The sequence below is a fragment of the Nothobranchius furzeri genome, chromosome 2 (assembly GCF_043380555.1).
Source record: "Nothobranchius furzeri strain GRZ-AD chromosome 2, NfurGRZ-RIMD1, whole genome shotgun sequence".
NCBI lineage: Eukaryota > Metazoa > Chordata > Actinopteri > Cyprinodontiformes > Nothobranchiidae > Nothobranchius > Nothobranchius furzeri.
The window spans coordinates 65,582,365-65,598,582 of record NC_091742.1 but is presented as its reverse complement, the minus strand read 5'-3'; the positions used below and the strand labels follow the sequence as shown (position 1 = coordinate 65,598,582).

General features: G+C 41.3%; 10 non-coding genes and 24 pseudogenes across 10 annotated transcripts; all 34 read right to left on the bottom strand.

Annotated features, from left to right (window-relative positions):
* Positions 1-326: 326 nt before the first annotated feature.
* LOC139067334 (5S ribosomal RNA) lies at positions 327-445 on the bottom strand (annotated as a pseudogene).
* A 355-nt stretch (positions 446-800) lies between these two features.
* LOC139066968 (5S ribosomal RNA) lies at positions 801-919 on the bottom strand (annotated as a pseudogene).
* A 353-nt stretch (positions 920-1,272) lies between these two features.
* LOC139067639 (5S ribosomal RNA) lies at positions 1,273-1,391 on the bottom strand (annotated as a pseudogene).
* Positions 1,392-1,746: 355 nt separating this feature from the next.
* LOC139067343 (5S ribosomal RNA) lies at positions 1,747-1,864 on the bottom strand (annotated as a pseudogene).
* A 356-nt stretch (positions 1,865-2,220) lies between these two features.
* On the bottom strand, positions 2,221-2,339 carry LOC139068435 (5S ribosomal RNA). Its single transcript, XR_011520033.1, has one exon. It is a non-coding gene; the product is annotated as a 5S ribosomal RNA (ribosomal RNA).
* A 353-nt stretch (positions 2,340-2,692) lies between these two features.
* Positions 2,693-2,811, bottom strand: LOC139067637 (5S ribosomal RNA; annotated as a pseudogene).
* Positions 2,812-3,166: 355 nt separating this feature from the next.
* Positions 3,167-3,285, bottom strand: LOC139066953 (5S ribosomal RNA; annotated as a pseudogene).
* Positions 3,286-3,639: 354 nt separating this feature from the next.
* LOC139067119 (5S ribosomal RNA) lies at positions 3,640-3,758 on the bottom strand (annotated as a pseudogene).
* Positions 3,759-4,111: 353 nt separating this feature from the next.
* On the bottom strand, positions 4,112-4,230 carry LOC139067037 (5S ribosomal RNA; annotated as a pseudogene).
* A 353-nt stretch (positions 4,231-4,583) lies between these two features.
* Positions 4,584-4,702, bottom strand: LOC139068048 (5S ribosomal RNA; annotated as a pseudogene).
* Positions 4,703-5,057: 355 nt separating this feature from the next.
* On the bottom strand, positions 5,058-5,176 carry LOC139066531 (5S ribosomal RNA). The gene has a single exon (XR_011519431.1). It is a non-coding gene; the product is annotated as a 5S ribosomal RNA (ribosomal RNA).
* Positions 5,177-5,531: 355 nt separating this feature from the next.
* Positions 5,532-5,650, bottom strand: LOC139066862 (5S ribosomal RNA; annotated as a pseudogene).
* Positions 5,651-6,003: 353 nt separating this feature from the next.
* Positions 6,004-6,122, bottom strand: LOC139067962 (5S ribosomal RNA; annotated as a pseudogene).
* Positions 6,123-6,475: 353 nt separating this feature from the next.
* Positions 6,476-6,594, bottom strand: LOC139066909 (5S ribosomal RNA; annotated as a pseudogene).
* Positions 6,595-6,949: 355 nt separating this feature from the next.
* LOC139066597 (5S ribosomal RNA) lies at positions 6,950-7,068 on the bottom strand. Its single transcript, XR_011519500.1, has one exon. It is a non-coding gene; the product is annotated as a 5S ribosomal RNA (ribosomal RNA).
* Positions 7,069-7,421: 353 nt separating this feature from the next.
* Positions 7,422-7,541, bottom strand: LOC139068088 (5S ribosomal RNA; annotated as a pseudogene).
* Positions 7,542-7,894: 353 nt separating this feature from the next.
* LOC139067056 (5S ribosomal RNA) lies at positions 7,895-8,013 on the bottom strand (annotated as a pseudogene).
* Positions 8,014-8,368: 355 nt separating this feature from the next.
* On the bottom strand, positions 8,369-8,487 carry LOC139066530 (5S ribosomal RNA). The gene has a single exon (XR_011519430.1). It is a non-coding gene; the product is annotated as a 5S ribosomal RNA (ribosomal RNA).
* Positions 8,488-8,842: 355 nt separating this feature from the next.
* LOC139066882 (5S ribosomal RNA) lies at positions 8,843-8,961 on the bottom strand (annotated as a pseudogene).
* A 353-nt stretch (positions 8,962-9,314) lies between these two features.
* On the bottom strand, positions 9,315-9,433 carry LOC139067579 (5S ribosomal RNA; annotated as a pseudogene).
* A 353-nt stretch (positions 9,434-9,786) lies between these two features.
* LOC139067055 (5S ribosomal RNA) lies at positions 9,787-9,905 on the bottom strand (annotated as a pseudogene).
* Positions 9,906-10,260: 355 nt separating this feature from the next.
* On the bottom strand, positions 10,261-10,379 carry LOC139066529 (5S ribosomal RNA). The gene has a single exon (XR_011519429.1). It is a non-coding gene; the product is annotated as a 5S ribosomal RNA (ribosomal RNA).
* A 355-nt stretch (positions 10,380-10,734) lies between these two features.
* LOC139067521 (5S ribosomal RNA) lies at positions 10,735-10,853 on the bottom strand (annotated as a pseudogene).
* Positions 10,854-11,206: 353 nt separating this feature from the next.
* Positions 11,207-11,325, bottom strand: LOC139066528 (5S ribosomal RNA). The gene has a single exon (XR_011519428.1). It is a non-coding gene; the product is annotated as a 5S ribosomal RNA (ribosomal RNA).
* A 355-nt stretch (positions 11,326-11,680) lies between these two features.
* Positions 11,681-11,799, bottom strand: LOC139066881 (5S ribosomal RNA; annotated as a pseudogene).
* Positions 11,800-12,152: 353 nt separating this feature from the next.
* On the bottom strand, positions 12,153-12,271 carry LOC139067578 (5S ribosomal RNA; annotated as a pseudogene).
* A 353-nt stretch (positions 12,272-12,624) lies between these two features.
* On the bottom strand, positions 12,625-12,743 carry LOC139067392 (5S ribosomal RNA; annotated as a pseudogene).
* A 355-nt stretch (positions 12,744-13,098) lies between these two features.
* On the bottom strand, positions 13,099-13,217 carry LOC139066527 (5S ribosomal RNA). The gene has a single exon (XR_011519427.1). It is a non-coding gene; the product is annotated as a 5S ribosomal RNA (ribosomal RNA).
* A 355-nt stretch (positions 13,218-13,572) lies between these two features.
* Positions 13,573-13,691, bottom strand: LOC139067520 (5S ribosomal RNA; annotated as a pseudogene).
* A 353-nt stretch (positions 13,692-14,044) lies between these two features.
* Positions 14,045-14,163, bottom strand: LOC139066526 (5S ribosomal RNA). Its single transcript, XR_011519426.1, has one exon. It is a non-coding gene; the product is annotated as a 5S ribosomal RNA (ribosomal RNA).
* A 355-nt stretch (positions 14,164-14,518) lies between these two features.
* LOC139068434 (5S ribosomal RNA) lies at positions 14,519-14,637 on the bottom strand. The gene has a single exon (XR_011520032.1). It is a non-coding gene; the product is annotated as a 5S ribosomal RNA (ribosomal RNA).
* Positions 14,638-14,992: 355 nt separating this feature from the next.
* On the bottom strand, positions 14,993-15,111 carry LOC139066525 (5S ribosomal RNA). The gene has a single exon (XR_011519425.1). It is a non-coding gene; the product is annotated as a 5S ribosomal RNA (ribosomal RNA).
* A 355-nt stretch (positions 15,112-15,466) lies between these two features.
* Positions 15,467-15,585, bottom strand: LOC139066861 (5S ribosomal RNA; annotated as a pseudogene).
* A 354-nt stretch (positions 15,586-15,939) lies between these two features.
* Positions 15,940-16,058, bottom strand: LOC139067308 (5S ribosomal RNA; annotated as a pseudogene).
* Positions 16,059-16,218: the final 160 nt, after the last annotated feature.

Genomic DNA, 16,218 nt, shown 5'->3' with positions numbered 1-16,218 from the left:
AATCCCTTGAGTATTTGTCAAGGTATCATTGTGTCGCCCACTGCAAAGACTAGATTCTTGCATATAGAGGTAAAAGGCTAAGTTAAACAGTTGTCTTCATCATTGTTGCTCTTCTTTAGACTCTAACAATTGGCTCCCACCCCATTTCTTGTCTCTAAAATGCCAGCACTGAGACATTATTGCTAGGGACAAATCAAAGGAGGTTTATTACCAACAAGTGTGTGCAGTTCGTGTGGAACACCTGGCTTTAAAATTATTCAATGACGAAGCTGTTCAAAGATGTGGTGAAGTGAAAAAAACTGTATTTTATAACAAATTAGTGAAAAAGCTTACAGCACCTGGTATTCCCAAGAGGTCTCCCATACAGGTACTGACCAGGCCCAACCCTGGATTGATTCCGAGATGAGAGGGGATCGGGCTTTTTCAGGGTGGTATGGCTGTAAGCGAAGGAAAAACCTTGAAAAATCTCAGAAAAATCCCTTGTGTATTTGTCAAGGTATGATTGTGTCGCCCACTGCAAAGACTAGATTCTTGCACATAGAGGTAAAAGGCTAAGTTAAACAGTTGTCTTCATCATTGTTGCTCTTCTTTAGACTTTAACAATTGGCTCCCACCCCATTTCTTGTCTCTAAAATGCCAGCACTGAGACATTATTGCTAGGGACAAATGAAAGGAGGTTTATTACCAACAAGTGTGTGCAGTTCGTGTGGAACACCTGGCTTTAAAATTATTCAATGACGAAGCTGTTCAAAGCTATGGTGAAGTGAAAAAAACTGTATTTTATAACAAATTAGTGAAAAAGCTTACAGCACCTGGTATTCCCAAGAGGTCTCCCATACAGGTACTGACCAGGCCCAACCCTGGATTGCTTCCGAGATCAGACGGGATCGGGCTTTTTCAGGGTTGTATGGCCGTAAGCGAAGGACACACCTTGAAAAATCTCTGAAAAATCCCTTGTGTATTTGTCAAAGAATGATTGTGTCGCCCACTGCAAAGACTAGATTCTTGCATATGGAGGTAAAAGGCTAGGTTAAACAGTTGTCTTCATCACTGTTGCTCTTTTTTCGAGTAACAATCGGCTCCCACCCCATTTCTTGTCTCTAAAATGCCAGCACTGAGACATTATTGCTAGGGACAAATCAAAGGAGGTTTATTACCAACAAGTGTGTGCAGTTCGTGTGGAACACCTGGCTTTAAAATTATTCAATGACGAAGCTGTTCAAAGATGTGGTGAAGTGAAAAAAACTGTATTTTATAACAAATTAGTGAAAAAGTTTACAGCACCTGGTATTCCCAAGAGGTCTCCCATACAGGTACTGACCAGGCCCAACCCTGGATTGATTCCGAGATGAGAGGGGATCGGGCTTTTTCAGGGTGGTATGGCTGTAAGCGAAGGAAAAACCTTGAAAAATCTCTGAAAAATCCCTTGTGTATTTGTCAAGGTATGATTGTGTCGCCCACTGCAAAGACTAGATTCTTGCACATAGAGGTAAAAGGCTAAGTTAAACAGTTGTCTTCATCATTGTTGCTCTTCTTTAGACTCTAACAATTGGCTCCCACCCCATTTCTTGTCTCTAAAATGCCAGCACTGAGACATTATTGCTAGGGACAAATGAAAGGAGGTTTATTACCAACAAGTGTGTGCAGTTCGTGTGGAACACCTGGCTTTAAAATTATTCAATGACGAAGCTGTTCAAAGCTATGGTGAAGTGAAAAAAACTGTATTTTATAACAAATTAGTGAAAAAGCTTACAGCACCTGGTATTCCCAAGAGGTCTCCCATACAGGTACTGACCAGGCCCAACCCTGATTGATTCCGAGATGAGAGGGGATCGGGCTTTTTCAGGGTGGTATGGCTGTAAGCGAAGGAAAAACCTTGAAAAATCTCTGAAAAATCCCTTGTGTATTTGTCAAGGTATGATTGTGTCGCCCACTGCAAAGACTAGATTCTTGCACATAGAGGTAAAAGGCTAAGTTAAACAGTTGTCTTCATCATTGTTGCTCTTCTTTAGACTTTAACAATTGGCTCCCACCCCATTTCTTGTCTCTAAAATGCCAGCACTGAGACATTATTGCTAGGGACAAATCAAAGGAGGTTTATTACCAACAAGTGTGTGCAGTTCGTGTGGAACACCTGACTTTAAAATTATTCAATGACGAAGCTGTTCAAAGCTATGGTGAAGTGAAAAAAAACTGTATTTTATAACAAATTAGTGAAAAAGCTTACAGCACCTGGTATTCCCAAGAGGTCTCCCATACAGGTACTGACCAGGCCCAACCCTGGATTGCTTCCGAGATCAGACGGGATCGGGCTTTTTCAGGGTGGTATGGCCGTAAGCGAAGGACACACCTTGAAAAATCTCTGAAAAATCCCTTGTGTATTTGTCAAAGAATGATTGTGTCGCCCACTGCAAAGACTAGATTCTTGCATATGGAGGTAAAAGGCTAGGTAAAACATTTGTCTTCATCACTGTTGCTCTTTTTTCGAGTAACAATCGGCTCCCACCCCATTTCTTGTCTCTAAAATGCCAGCACTGAGACATTATTGCTAGGGACAAATCAAAGGAGGTTTATTACCAACAAGTGTGTGCAGTTCGTGTGGAACACCTGGCTTTAAAATTATTCAATGACGAAGCTGTTCAAAGATGTGGTGAAGTGAAAAAAACTGTATTTTATAACAAATTAGTGAAAAAGTTTACAGCACCTGGTATTCCCAAGAGGTCTCCCATACAGGTACTGACCAGGCCCAACCCTGGATTGATTCCGAGATGAGAGGGGATCGGGCTTTTTCAGGGTGGTATGGCTGTAAGCGAAGGAAAAACCTTGAAAAATCTCTGAAAAATCCCTTGTGTATTTGTCAAGGTATGATTGTGTCGCCCACTGCAAAGACTAGATTCTTGCACATAGAGGTAAAAGGCTAAGTTAAACAGTTGTCTTCATCATTGTTGCTCTTCTTTAGACTCTAACAATTGGCTCCCACCCCATTTCTTGTCTCTAAAATGCCAGCACTGAGACATTATTGCTAGGGACAAATGAAAGGAGGTTTATTACCAACAAGTGTGTGCAGTTCGTGTGGAACACCTGGCTTTAAAATTATTCAATGACGAAGCTGTTCAAAGCTATGGTGAAGTGAAAAAAACTGTATTTTATAACAAATTAGTGAAAAAGCTTACAGCACCTGGTATTACCAAGAGGTCTCCCATACAGGTACTGACCAGGCCCAACCCTGGATTGCTTCCGAGATCAGACGGGATCGGGCTTTTTCAGGGTGGTATGGCCGTAAGCGAAGGAAAAACCTTGAAACATCTCTGGAAAATCCCTTCTGTATTTGTCTAGGTATGATTGTGTCGCCCACTGCAAAGACTAGATTCTTGCATATAGAGGTAAAAGGCTAAGTTAAACAGTTGTCTTCATCATTGTTGCTCTTCTTTAGACTCTAACAATTGGCTCCCACCCCATTTCTTGTCTCTAAATGCCAGCACTGAGACATTATTGCTAGGGACAAATAAAAGGAGGTTTATTACCAACAAGTGTGTGCAGTTCGTGTGGAACACCTGGCTTTAAAATTATTCAATGACGAAGCTGTTCAAAGATGTGGTGAAGTGAAAAAAACTGTATTTTATAACAAATTAGTGAAAAAGCTTACAGCACCTGGTATTCCCTAGAGGTCTCCCATACAGGTACTGACCAGGCCCAACCCTGGATTGCTTCCGAGATCAGCCGGGATCGGGCTTTTTCAGGGTGGTATGGCCGTAAGCGAAGGACACACCTTGAAAAATCTCTGAAAAATCCCTTGTGTATATGTCAAAGTATGATTGTGTCGCCCACTGCAAAGACTAGATTCTTGCATATGGAGGTAAAAGGCTAAGTTAAACAGTTGTCTTCATCACTGTTGCTCTTTTTTCGAGTAAGAATCGGCTCCCACCCCATTTCTTGTCTCTAAAATGCCAGCACTGAGACATTATTGCTAGGGACAAATCAAAGGAGGTTTATTACCAACAAGTGTGTGCAGTTCGTGTGGAACACCTGGCTTTAAAATTATTCAATGACGAAGCTGTTCAAAGCTGTGGTGAAGTGAAAAAAACTGTATTTTATAACAAATTAGTGAAAAAGCTTACAGCACCTGGTATTCCCAAGAGGTCTCCCATACAGGTACTGACCAGGCCCAACCCTGGATTGTTTCCGAGATCAGACGGGATCGGGGTTTTTCAGGGTGGTTTGGCCATAAGCGAAAGACACACCTTGAAAAATCTCTGAAAAATCCCTTGTGTATATGTCAAAGTATGATTGTGTCTCCCACTGCAAAGACTAGATTCTTGCATATGGAGGTAAAAGGCTAAGTTAAACAGTTGTCTTCATCACTGTTGCTCTTTTTTCGAGTAACAATCGGCTCCCACCCCATTTCTTGTCTCTAAAATGCCAGCACTGAGACATTATTGCTAGGGACAATTCAAAGGAGGTTTATTACCAACAAGTGTGTGCAGTTCGTGTGGAACACCTGGCTTTAAAATTATTCAATGACGAAGCTGTTCAAAGCTGTGGTGAAGTGAAAAAAACTGTATTTTATAACAAATTAGTGAAAAAGCTTACAGCACCTGGTATTCCCAAAAGGTCTCCCATACAGGCACTGACCAGGCCAAAACCTGGATTGATTCCAAGATCAGAGGGGATCGGGCTTTTTCAGGGTGGTATGGCTGTAAGCGAAGGAAAAACCTTGAAAAATCTCTGAAAAATCCCTTGTGTATTTGTCAAGGTATGATTGTGTCGCCCACTGCAAAGACTAGATTCTTGCATATAGAGGTAAAAGGCTAAGTTAAACAGTTGTCTTCATCATTGTTGCTCTTCTTTAGACTCTAACAATTGGCTCCCACCCCATTTCTTGTCTCTAAAATGCCAGCACTGAGACATTATTGCTAGGGACAAATCAAAGGAGGTTTATTACCAACAAGTGTGTGCAGTTCGTGTGGAACACCTGGCTTTAAAATTATTCAATGACGAAGCTGTTCAAAGATGTGGTGAAGTGAAAAAAACTGTATTTTATAACAAATTAGTGAAAAAGCTTACAGCACCTGGTATTCCCAAGAGGTCTCCCATACAGGTACTGACCAGGCCCAACCCTGGATTGATTCCGAGATCAGAGGGGATCGGGCTTTTTCAGGGTGGTATGGCTGTAAGCGAAGGAAAAACCTTGAAACATCTCTGGAAAATCCCTTGTGTATTTGTCAAGGTATGATTGTGTCGCCCACTGCAAAGACTAGATTATTGCATATAGAGGTAAAAGGCTAAGTTAAACAGTTGTCTTCATCATTGTTGCTCTTCTTTAGACTCTAACAATTGGCTCCCACCCCATTTCTTGTCTCTAAAATGCCAGCACTGAGACATTATTGCTAGGGACAAATAAAAGGAGGTTTATTACCAACAAGTGTGTGCAGTTCGTGTGGAACACCTGGCTTTAAAATTATTCAATGACGAAGCTGTTCAAAGATGTGGTGAAGTGAAAAAAACTGTATTTTATAACAAATTAGTGAAAAAGCTTACAGCACCTGGTATTCCCAAGAGGTCTCCCATACAGGTACTGACCAGGCCCAATCCTGGATTGCTTCCGAGTTCAGACGGGATCGGGCTATTTCAGGGTGGTATGGCCGTAAGCGAAGGACACACCTTGAAAAATCTCTGAAAAATCCCTTGTGTATATGTCAAAGTATGATTGTGTCGCCCACTGCAAAGACTAGATTCTTGCATATGGAGGTAAAAGGCTAAGTTAAACAGTTGTCTTCATCACTGTTGCTCTTTTTTCGAGTAAGAATCGGCTCCCACCCAATTTCTTGTCTCTAAAATGCCAGCACTGAGACATTATTGCTAGGGACAAATCAAAGGAGGTTTATTACCAACAAGTGTGTGCAGTTTTTGTGGAACACCTGGCTTTAAAATTATTCAATGACGAAGCTGTTCAAAGATGTGGTGAAGTGAAAAAAACTGTATTTTATAACAAATTAGTGAAAAAGCTTACAGCACCTGGTATTCCCAAGAGGTCTCACATACAGGTACTGACCAGGCCCAACCCTGGATTGTTTACGAGATCAGACGGGATCGGGGTTTTTCAGGGTGGTTTGGCCATAAGCGAAAGACACACCTTGAAAAATCTCTGAAAAATCCCTTGTGTATATGTCAAAGTATGATTGTGTCGCCCACTGCAAAGACTAGATTCTTGCATATGGAGGTAAAAGGCTAAGTTAAACAGTTGTCTTCATCACTGTTGCTCTTTTTTCGAGTAACAATCGGCTCCCACCCCATTTCTTGTCTCTAAAATGCCAGCACTGAGACATTATTGCTAGGGACAATTCAAAGGAGGTTTATTACCAACAAGTGTGTGCAGTTCGTGCGGAACACCTGGCTTTAAAATTATTCAATGACGAAGCTGTTCAAAGCTGTGGTGAAGTGAAAAAAACTGTATTTTATAACAAATTAGTGAAAAAGCTTACAGCACCTGGTATTCCCAAGAGGTCTCCCATACAGGTACTGACCAGGCCCAAACCTGGATTGATTCCGAGATCAGAGGGGATCGGGCTTTTTCAGGGTGGTATGGCTGTAAGCGAAGGAAAAACCTTGAAAAATCTCTGAAAAATCCCTTGTGTATTTGTCAAGGTATGATTGTGTCGCCCACTGCAAAGACTAGATTCTTGCATATAGAGGTAAAAGGCTAAGTTAAACAGTTGTCTTCATCATTGTTGCTCTTCTTTAGACTCTAACAATTGGCTCCCACCCCATTTCTTGTCTCTAAAATGCCAGCACTGAGACATTATTGCTAGGGACAAATAAAAGGAGGTTTATTACCAACAAGTGTGTGCAGTTCGTGTGGAACACCTGGCTTTAAAATTATTCAATGACGAAGCTGTTCAAAGATGTGGTGAAGTGAAAAAAACTGTATTTTATAACAAATTAGTGAAAAAGCTTACAGCACCTGGTATTCCCAAGAGGTCTCCCATACAGGTACTGACCAGGCCCAATCCTGGATTTCTTCCGAGTTCAGACGGGATCGGGCTATTTCAGGGTGGTATGGCCGTAAGCGAAGGACACACCTTGAAAAATCTCTGAAAAATCCCTTGTGTATATGTCAAAATATGATTGTGTCGCCCACTGCAAAGACTAGATTCTTGCATATGGAGGTAAAAGGCTAAGTTAAACAGTTGTCTTCATCACTGTTGCTCTTTTTTCGAGTAAGAATCGGCTCCCACCCCATTTCTTGTCTCTAAAATGCCAGCACTGAGACATTATTGCTAGGGACAAATAAAAGGAGGTTTATTACCAACAAGTGTGTGCAGTTTTTGTGGAACACCTGGCTTTAAAATTATTCAATGACGAAGCTGTTCAAAGATGTGGTGAAGTGAAAAAAACTGTATTTTATAACAAATAAGTGAAAAAGCTTACAGCACCTGGTATTCCCAAGAGGTCTCCCATACAGGTACTGACCAGGCCCAACCCTGGATTGTTTACGAGATCAGACGGGATTTGGGGTTTTTCAGGGTGGTTTGGCCATAAGCGAAAGACACACCTTGAAAAATCTCTGAAAAATCCCTTGTGTATATGTCAAAGTATGATTGTGTCGCCCACTGCAAAGACTAGATTCTTGCATATGGAGGTAAAAGGCTAAGTTAAACAGTTGTCTTCATCACTGTTGCTCTTTTTTCGAGTAACAATCGGCTCCCACCCCATTTCTTGTCTCTAAAATGCCAGCACTGAGACATTATTGCTAGGGACAATTCAAAGGAGGTTTATTACCAACAAGTGTGTGCAGTTCGTGTGGAACACCTGGCTTTAAAATTATTCAATGACGAAGCTGTTCAAAGCTGTGGTGAAGTGAAAAAAACTGTATTTTATAACAAATTAGTGAAAAAGCTTACAGCACCTGGTATTCCCAAAAGGTCTCCCATACAGGTACTGACCAGGCCCAAACCTGGATTGATTCCGAGATCAGAGGGGATCGGGCTTTTTCAGGGTGGTATGGCTGTAAGCGAAGGAAAAACCTTGAAAAATCTCTGAAAAATCCCTTGTGTATTTGTCAAGGTATGATTGTGTCGCCCACTGCAAAGACTAGATTCTTGCATATAGAGGTAAAAGGCTAAGTTAAACAGTTGTCTTCATCATTGTTGCTCTTCTTTAGACTCTAACAATTGGCTCCCACCCCATTTCTTGTCTCTAAAATGCCAGCACTGAGACATTATTGCTAGGGACAAATCAAAGGAGGTTTATTACCAACAAGTGTGTGCAGTTCGTGTGGAACACCTGGCTTTAAAATTATTCAATGACGAAGCTGTTCAAAGATGTGGTGAAGTGAAAAAAACTGTATTTTATAACAAATTAGTGAAAAAGCTTACAGCACCTGGTATTCCCAAGAGGTCTCCCATACAGGTACTGACCAGGCCCAACCCTGGATTGATTCCGAGATCAGAGGGGATCGGGCTTTTTCAGGGTGGTATGGCTGTAAGCGAAGGAAAAACCTTGAAACATCTCTGGAAAATCCCTTGTGTATTTGTCAAGGTATGATTGTGTCGCCCACTGCAAAGACTAGATTATTGCATATAGAGGTAAAAGGCTAAGTTAAACAGTTGTCTTCATCATTGTTGCTCTTCTTTAGACTCTAACAATTGGCTCCCACCCCATTTCTTGTCTCTAAAATGCCAGCACTGAGACATTATTGCTAGGGACAAATAAAAGGAGGTTTATTACCAACAAGTGTGTGCAGTTCGTGTGGAACACCTGGCTTTAAAATTATTCAATGACGAAGCTGTTCAAAGATGTGGTGAAGTGAAAAAAACTGTATTTTATAACAAATTAGTGAAAAAGCTTACAGCACCTGGTATTCCCAAGAGGTCTCCCATACAGGTACTGACCAGGCCCAATCCTGGATTGCTTCCGAGTTCAGACGGGATCGGGATATTTCAGGGTGGTATGGCCGTAAGCGAAGGACATACCTTGAAAAATCTCTGAAAAATCCCTTGTGTATATGTCAAAGTATGATTGTGTCGCCCACTGCAAAGACTAGATTCTTGCATATGGAGGTAAAAGGCTAAGTTAAACAGTTGTCTTCATCACTGTTGCTCTTTTTTCGAGTAAGAATCGGCTCCCACCCCATTTCTTGTCTCTAAAATGCCAGCACTGAGACAATATTGCTAGGGACAAATCAAAGGAGGTTTATTACCAACAAGTGTGTGCAGTTTTTGTGGAACACCTGGCTTTAAAATTATTCAATGACGAAGCTGTTCAAAGATGTGGTGAAGTGAAAAAAACTGTATTTTATAACAAATTAGTGAAAAAGCTTACAGCACCTGGTATTCCCAAGAGGTCTCCCATACAGGTACTGACCAGGCCCAACCCTGGATTGTTTACGAGATCAGACGGGATCGGGGTTTTTCAGGGTGGTTTGGCCATAAGCGAAAGACACACTTTGAAAAATCTCTGAAAAATCCCTTGTGTATATGTCAAAGTATGATTGTGTCGCCCACTGCAAAGACTAGATTCTTGCATATGGAGGTAAAAGGCTAAGTTAAACAGTTGTCTTCATCACTGTTGCTCTTTTTTCGAGTAACAATCGGCTCCCACCCCATTTCTTGTCTCTAAAATGCCAGCACTGAGACATTATTGCTAGGGACAATTCAAAGGAGGTTTATTACCAACAAGTGTGTGCAGTTCGTGTGGAACACCTGGCTTTAAAATTATTCAATGACGAAGCTGTTCAGAGCTGTGGTGAAGTGAAAAAAACTGTATTTTATAACAAATTAGTGAAAAAGCTTACAGCACCTGGTATTCCCAAAAGGTCTCCCATACAGGTACTGACCAGGCCCAAACCTGGATTGATTCCGAGATCAGAGGGGATCGGGCTTTTTCAGGGTGGTATGGCTGTAAGCGAAGGAAAAACCTTGAAAAATCTCTGAAAAATCCCTTGTGTATTTGTCAAGGTATGATTGTGTCGCCCACTGCAAAGACTAGATTCTTGCATATAGAGGTAAAAGGCTAAGTTAAACAGTTGTCTTCATCATTGTTGCTCTTCTTTAGACTCTAACAATTGGCTCCCACCCCATTTCTTGTCTCTAAAATGCCAGCACTGAGACATTATTGCTAGGGACAAATCAAAGGAGGTTTATTACCAACAAGTGTGTGCAGTTCGTGTGGAACACCTGGCTTTAAAATTATTCAATGACGAAGCTGTTCAAAGATGTGGTGAAGTGAAAAAAACTGTATTTTATAACAAATTAGTGAAAAAGCTTACAGCACCTGGTATTCCCAAGAGGTCTCCCATACAGGTACTGACCAGGCCCAACCCTGGATTGATTCCGAGATCAGAGGGGATCGGGCTTTTTCAGGGTGGTATGGCTGTAAGCGAAGGAAAAACCTTGAAACATCTCTGGAAAATCCCTTGTGTATTTGTCAAGGTATGATTGTGTCGCCCACTGCAAAGACTAGATTATTGCATATAGAGGTAAAAGCCTAAGTTAAATAGTTGTCTTCATCATTGTTGCTCTTCTTTAGACTCTAACAATTGGCTCCCACCCCATTTCTTGTCTCTAAAATGCCAGCACTGAGACATTATTGCTAGGGACAAATAAAAGGAGGTTTATTACCAACAAGTGTGTGCAGTTCGTGTGGAACACCTGGCTTTAAACTTATTCAATGACGAAGCTGTTCAAAGATGTGGTGAAGTGAAAAAAACTGTATTTTATAACAAATTAGTGAAAAAGCTTACAGCACCTGGTATTCCCAAGAGGTCTCCCATACAGGTACTGACCAGGCCCAACCCTGGATTGCTTCCGAGATCAGACGGGATCGGGGTTTTTCAGGGTCGTTTGGCCATAAGCGAAAGACACACCTTGAAAAATCTCTGAAAAATCCCTTGTGTATATGTCAAAGTATGATTGTGTCGCCCACTGCAAAGACTAGATTCTTGCATATGGAGGTAAAAGTCTAAGTTAAACAGTTGTCTTCATCACTGTTGCTCTTTTTTCGAGTAACAATCGGCTCCCACCCCATTTCTTGTCTCTAAAATGCCAGCACTGAGACATTATTGCTAGGGACAAATCAAAGGAGGTTTATTACCAACAAGTGTGTGCAGTTCGTGTGGAACACCTGGCTTTAAAATTATTCAATGACGAAGCTGTTCAAAGATGTGGTGAAGTGAAAAAAACTGTATTTTATAACAAATTAGTGAAAAAGCTTACAGCACCTGGTATTCCCAAGAGGTCTCCCATACAGGTACTGACCAGGCCCAACCCTGGATTGATTCCGAGATCAGAGGGGATCGGGCTTTTTCAGGGTGGTATGGCTGTAAGCGAAGGAAAAACCTTGAAACATCTCTGGAAAATCCCTTGTGTATTTGTCAAGGTATGATTGTGTCGCCCACTGCAAAGACTAGATTATTGCATATAGAGGTAAAAGGCTAAGTTAAACAGTTGTCTTCATCATTGTTGCTCTTCTTTAGACTCTAACAATTGGCTCCCACCCCATTTCTTGTCTCTAAAATGCCAGCACTGAGACATTATTGCTAGGGACAAATAAAAGGAGGTTTATTACCAACAAGTGTGTGCAGTTCGTGTGGAACACCTGGCTTTAAAATTATTCAATGACGAAGCTGTTCAAAGATGTGGTGAAGTGAAAAAAACTGTATTTTATAACAAATTAGTGAAAAAGCTTACAGCACCTGGTATTCCCAAGAGGTCTCCCATACAGGTACTGACCAGGCCCAATCCTGGATTGCTTCCGAGTTCAGACGGGATCGGGATATTTCAGGGTGGTATGGCCGTAAGCGAAGGACATACCTTGAAAAATCTCTGAAAAATCCCTTGTGTATATGTCAAAGTATGATTGTGTCGCCCACTGCAAAGACTAGATTCTTGCATATGGAGGTAAAAGGCTAAGTTAAACAGTTGTCTTCATCACTGTTGCTCTTTTTTCGAGTAAGAATCGGCTCCCACCCCATTTCTTGTCTCTAAAATGCCAGCACTGAGACAATATTGCTAGGGACAAATCAAAGGAGGTTTATTACCAACAAGTGTGTGCAGTTTTTGTGGAACACCTGGCTTTAAAATTATTCAATGACGAAGCTGTTCAAAGATGTGGTGAAGTGAAAAAAACTGTATTTTATAACAAATTAGTGAAAAAGCTTACAGCACCTGGTATTCCCAAGAGGTCTCCCATACAGGTACTGACCAGGCCCAACCCTGGATTGTTTACGAGATCAGACGGGATCGGGGTTTTTCAGGGTGGTTTGGCCATAAGCGAAAGACACACTTTGAAAAATCTCTGAAAAATCCCTTGTGTATATGTCAAAGTATGATTGTGTCGCCCACTGCAAAGACTAGATTCTTGCATATGGAGGTAAAAGGCTAAGTTAAACAGTTGTCTTCATCACTGTTGCTCTTTTTTCGAGTAACAATCGGCTCCCACCCCATTTCTTGTCTCTAAAATGCCAGCACTGAGACATTATTGCTAGGGACAATTCAAAGGAGGTTTATTACCAACAAGTGTGTGCAGTTCGTGTGGAACACCTGGCTTTAAAATTATTCAATGACGAAGCTGTTCAGAGCTGTGGTGAAGTGAAAAAAACTGTATTTTATAACAAATTAGTGAAAAAGCTTACAGCACCTGGTATTCCCAAAAGGTCTCCCATACAGGTACTGACCAGGCCCAAACCTGGATTGATTCCGAGATCAGAGGGGATCGGGCTTTTTCAGGGTGGTATGGCTGTAAGTGAAGGAAAAACCTTGAAAAATCTCTGAAAAATCCCTTGTGTATTTGTCAAGGTATGATTGTGTCGCCCACTGCAAAGACTAGATTCTTGCATATAGAGGTAAAAGGCTAAGTTAAACAGTTGTCTTCATCATTGTTGCTCTTCTTTAGACTCTAACAATTGGCTCCCACCCCATTTCTTGTCTCTAAAATGCCAGCACTGAGACATTATTGCTAGGGACAAATCAAAGGAGGTTTATTACCAACAAGTGTGTGCAGTTCGTGTGGAACACCTGGCTTTAAAATTATTCAATGACGAAGCTGTTCAAAGATGTGGTGAAGTGAAAAAAACTGTATTTTATAACAAATTAGTGAAAAAGCTTACAGCACCTGGTATTCCCAAGAGGTCTCCCATACAGGTACTGACCAGGCCCAACCCTGGATTGATTCCGAGATCAGAGGGGATCGGGCTTTTTCAGGGTGGTATGGCTGTAAGCGAAGGAAAAACCTTGAAACATCTCTGGAAAATCCCTTGTGTATTTGTCAAGGTATGATTGTGTCGCCCACTGCAAAGACTAGATTATTGCATATAGAGGTAAAAGCCTAAGTTAAATAGTTGTCTTCATCATTGTTGCTCTTCTTTAGACTCTAACAATTGGCTCCCACCCCATTTCTTGTCTCTAAAATGCCAGCACTGAGACATTATTGCTAGGGACAAATAAAAGGAGGTTTATTACCAACAAGTGTGTGCAGTTCGTGTGGAACACCTGGCTTTAAAATTATTCAATGACGAAGCTGTTCAAAGATGTGGTGAAGTGAAAAAAACTGTATTTTATAACAAATTAGTGAAAAAGCTTACAGCACCTGGTATTCCCAAGAGGTCTCCCATACAGGTACTGACCAGGCCCAACCCTGGATTGCTTCCGAGATCAGACGGGATCGGGGTTTTTCAGGGTCGTTTGGCCATAAGCGAAAGACACATCTTGAAAAATCTCTGAAAAATCCCTTGTGTATATGTCAAAGTATGATTGTGTCGCCCACTGCAAAGACTAGATTCTTGCATATGGAGGTAAAAGTCTAAGTTAAACAGTTGTCTTCATCACTGTTGCTCTTTTTTCGAGTAACAATCGGCTCCCACCCCATTTCTTGTCTCTAAAATGCCAGCACTGAGACATTATTGCTAGGGACAAATCAAAGGAGGTTTATTACCAACAAGTGTGTGCAGTTCGTGTGGAACACCTGGCTTTAAAATTATTCAATGACGAAGCTGTTCAAAGATGTGGTGAAGTGAAAAAAACTGTATTTTATAACAAATTAGTGAAAAAGCTTACAGCACCTGGTATTCCCAAGAGGTCTCCCATACAGGTACTGACCAGGCCCAACCCTGGATTGATTCCGAGATCAGAGGGGATCGGGCTTTTTCAGGGTGGTATGGCTGTAAGCGAAGGAAAAACCTTGAAACATCTCTGGAAAATCCCTTGTGTATTTGTCAAGGTATGATTGTGTCGCCCACTGCAAAGACTAGATTATTGCATATAGAGGTAAAAGGCTAAGTTAAACAGTTGTCTTCATCATTGTTGCTCTTCTTTAGACTCTAACAATTGGCTCCCACCCCATTTCTTGTCTCTAAAATGCCAGCACTGAGACATTATTGCTAGGGACAAATAAAAGGAGGTTTATTACCAACAAGTGTGTGCAGTTCGTGTGGAACACCTGGCTTTAAAATTATTCAATGACGAAGCTGTTCAAAGATGTGGTGAAGTGAAAAAAACTGTATTTTATAACAAATTAGTGAAAAAGCTTACAGCACCTGGTATTCCCAAGAGGTCTCCCATACAGGTACTGACCAGGCCCAACCCTGGATTGCTTCCGAGATCAGACGGGATCGGGCTTTTTCAGGGTGGTATGGCCGTAAGCGAAGGACACACCTTGAAAAATCTCTGAAAAATCCCTTGTGTATATGTCAAAGTATGATTGTGTCGCCCACTGCAAAGACTAGATTCTTGCATATAGAGGTAAAAGGCTAAGTTAAACAGTTGTCTTCATCATTGTTGCTCTTCTTTAGACTCTAACAATTGGCTCCCACCCCATTTCTTGTCTCTAAAATGCCAGCACTGAGACATTATTGCTAGGGACAAATCAAAGGAGGTTTATTACCAACAAGTGTGTGCAGTTCGTGTGGAACACCTGGCTTTAAAATTATTCAATGACGAAGCTGTTCAAAGATGTGGTGAAGTGAAAAAAACAGTATTTTATAACAAATTAGTGAAAAAGCTTACAGCACCTGGTATTCCCAAGAGGTCTCCCATACAGGTACTGACCAGGCCCAACCCTGGATTGATTCCGAGATCAGAGGGGATCGGGCTTTTTCAGGGTGGTATGGCTGTAAGCGAAGGAAAAACCTTGAAACATCTCTGGAAAATCCCTTGTGTATTTGTCAAGGTATGATTGTGTCGCCCACTGCAAAGACTAGATTATTGCATATAGAGGTAAAAGGCTAAGTTAAACAGTTGTCTTCATCATTGTTGCTCTTCTTTAGACTCTAACAATTGGCTCCCACCCCATTTCTTGTCTCTAAAATGCCAGCACTGAGACATTATTGCTAGGGACAAATAAAAGGAGGTTTATTACCAACAAGTGTGTGCAGTTCGTGTGGAACACCTGGCTTTAAAATTATTCAATGACGAAGCTGTTCAAAGATGTGGTGAAGTGAAAAAAACTGTATTTTATAACAAATTAGTGAAAAAGCTTACAGCACCTGGTATTCCCAAGAGGTCTCCCATACAGGTACTGACCAGGCCCAATCCTGGATTGCTTCCGAGTTCAGACGGGATCGGGCTATTTCAGGGTGGTATGGCCGTAAGCGAAGGAAACACCTTGAAAAATCTCTGAAAAATCCCTTGTGTATATGTCAAAGTATGATTGTGTCGCCCACTGCAAAGACTAGATTCTTGCATATGGAGGTAAAAGGCTAAGTTAAACAGTTGTCTTCATCACAGTTGCTTTTTTTTCGAGTAACAATCGGCTCCCACCCCATTTTTTGTCTCTAAAATGCCAGCACTGAGACATTATTGCTAGGGACAAATCAAAGGAGGTTTATTACCAACAAGTGTGTGCAGTTCGTGTGGAACACCTGGCTTTAAAATTATTCAATGACGAAGCTGTTCAAAGATGTGGTGAAGTGAAAAAAAACTGTATTTTATAACAAATTAGTGAAAAAGCTTACAGCACCTGGTATTCCCAAGAGGTCTCCCATACAGGTACTGACCAGGCCCAACCCTGGATTGATTCCGAGATCAGAGGGGATTGGGCTTTTTCAGGGTGGTATGGCTGTAAGTGAAGGAAAAACCTTGAAACATCTCTGGAAAATCCCTTGTGTATTTGTCAAGGTATGATTGTGTCGCCCACTGCAAAGACTAGATTATTGCATATAGAGGTAAAAGCCTAAGTTAAATAGTTGTCTTCATCATTGTTGCTCTTCTTTAGACTCTAACAATT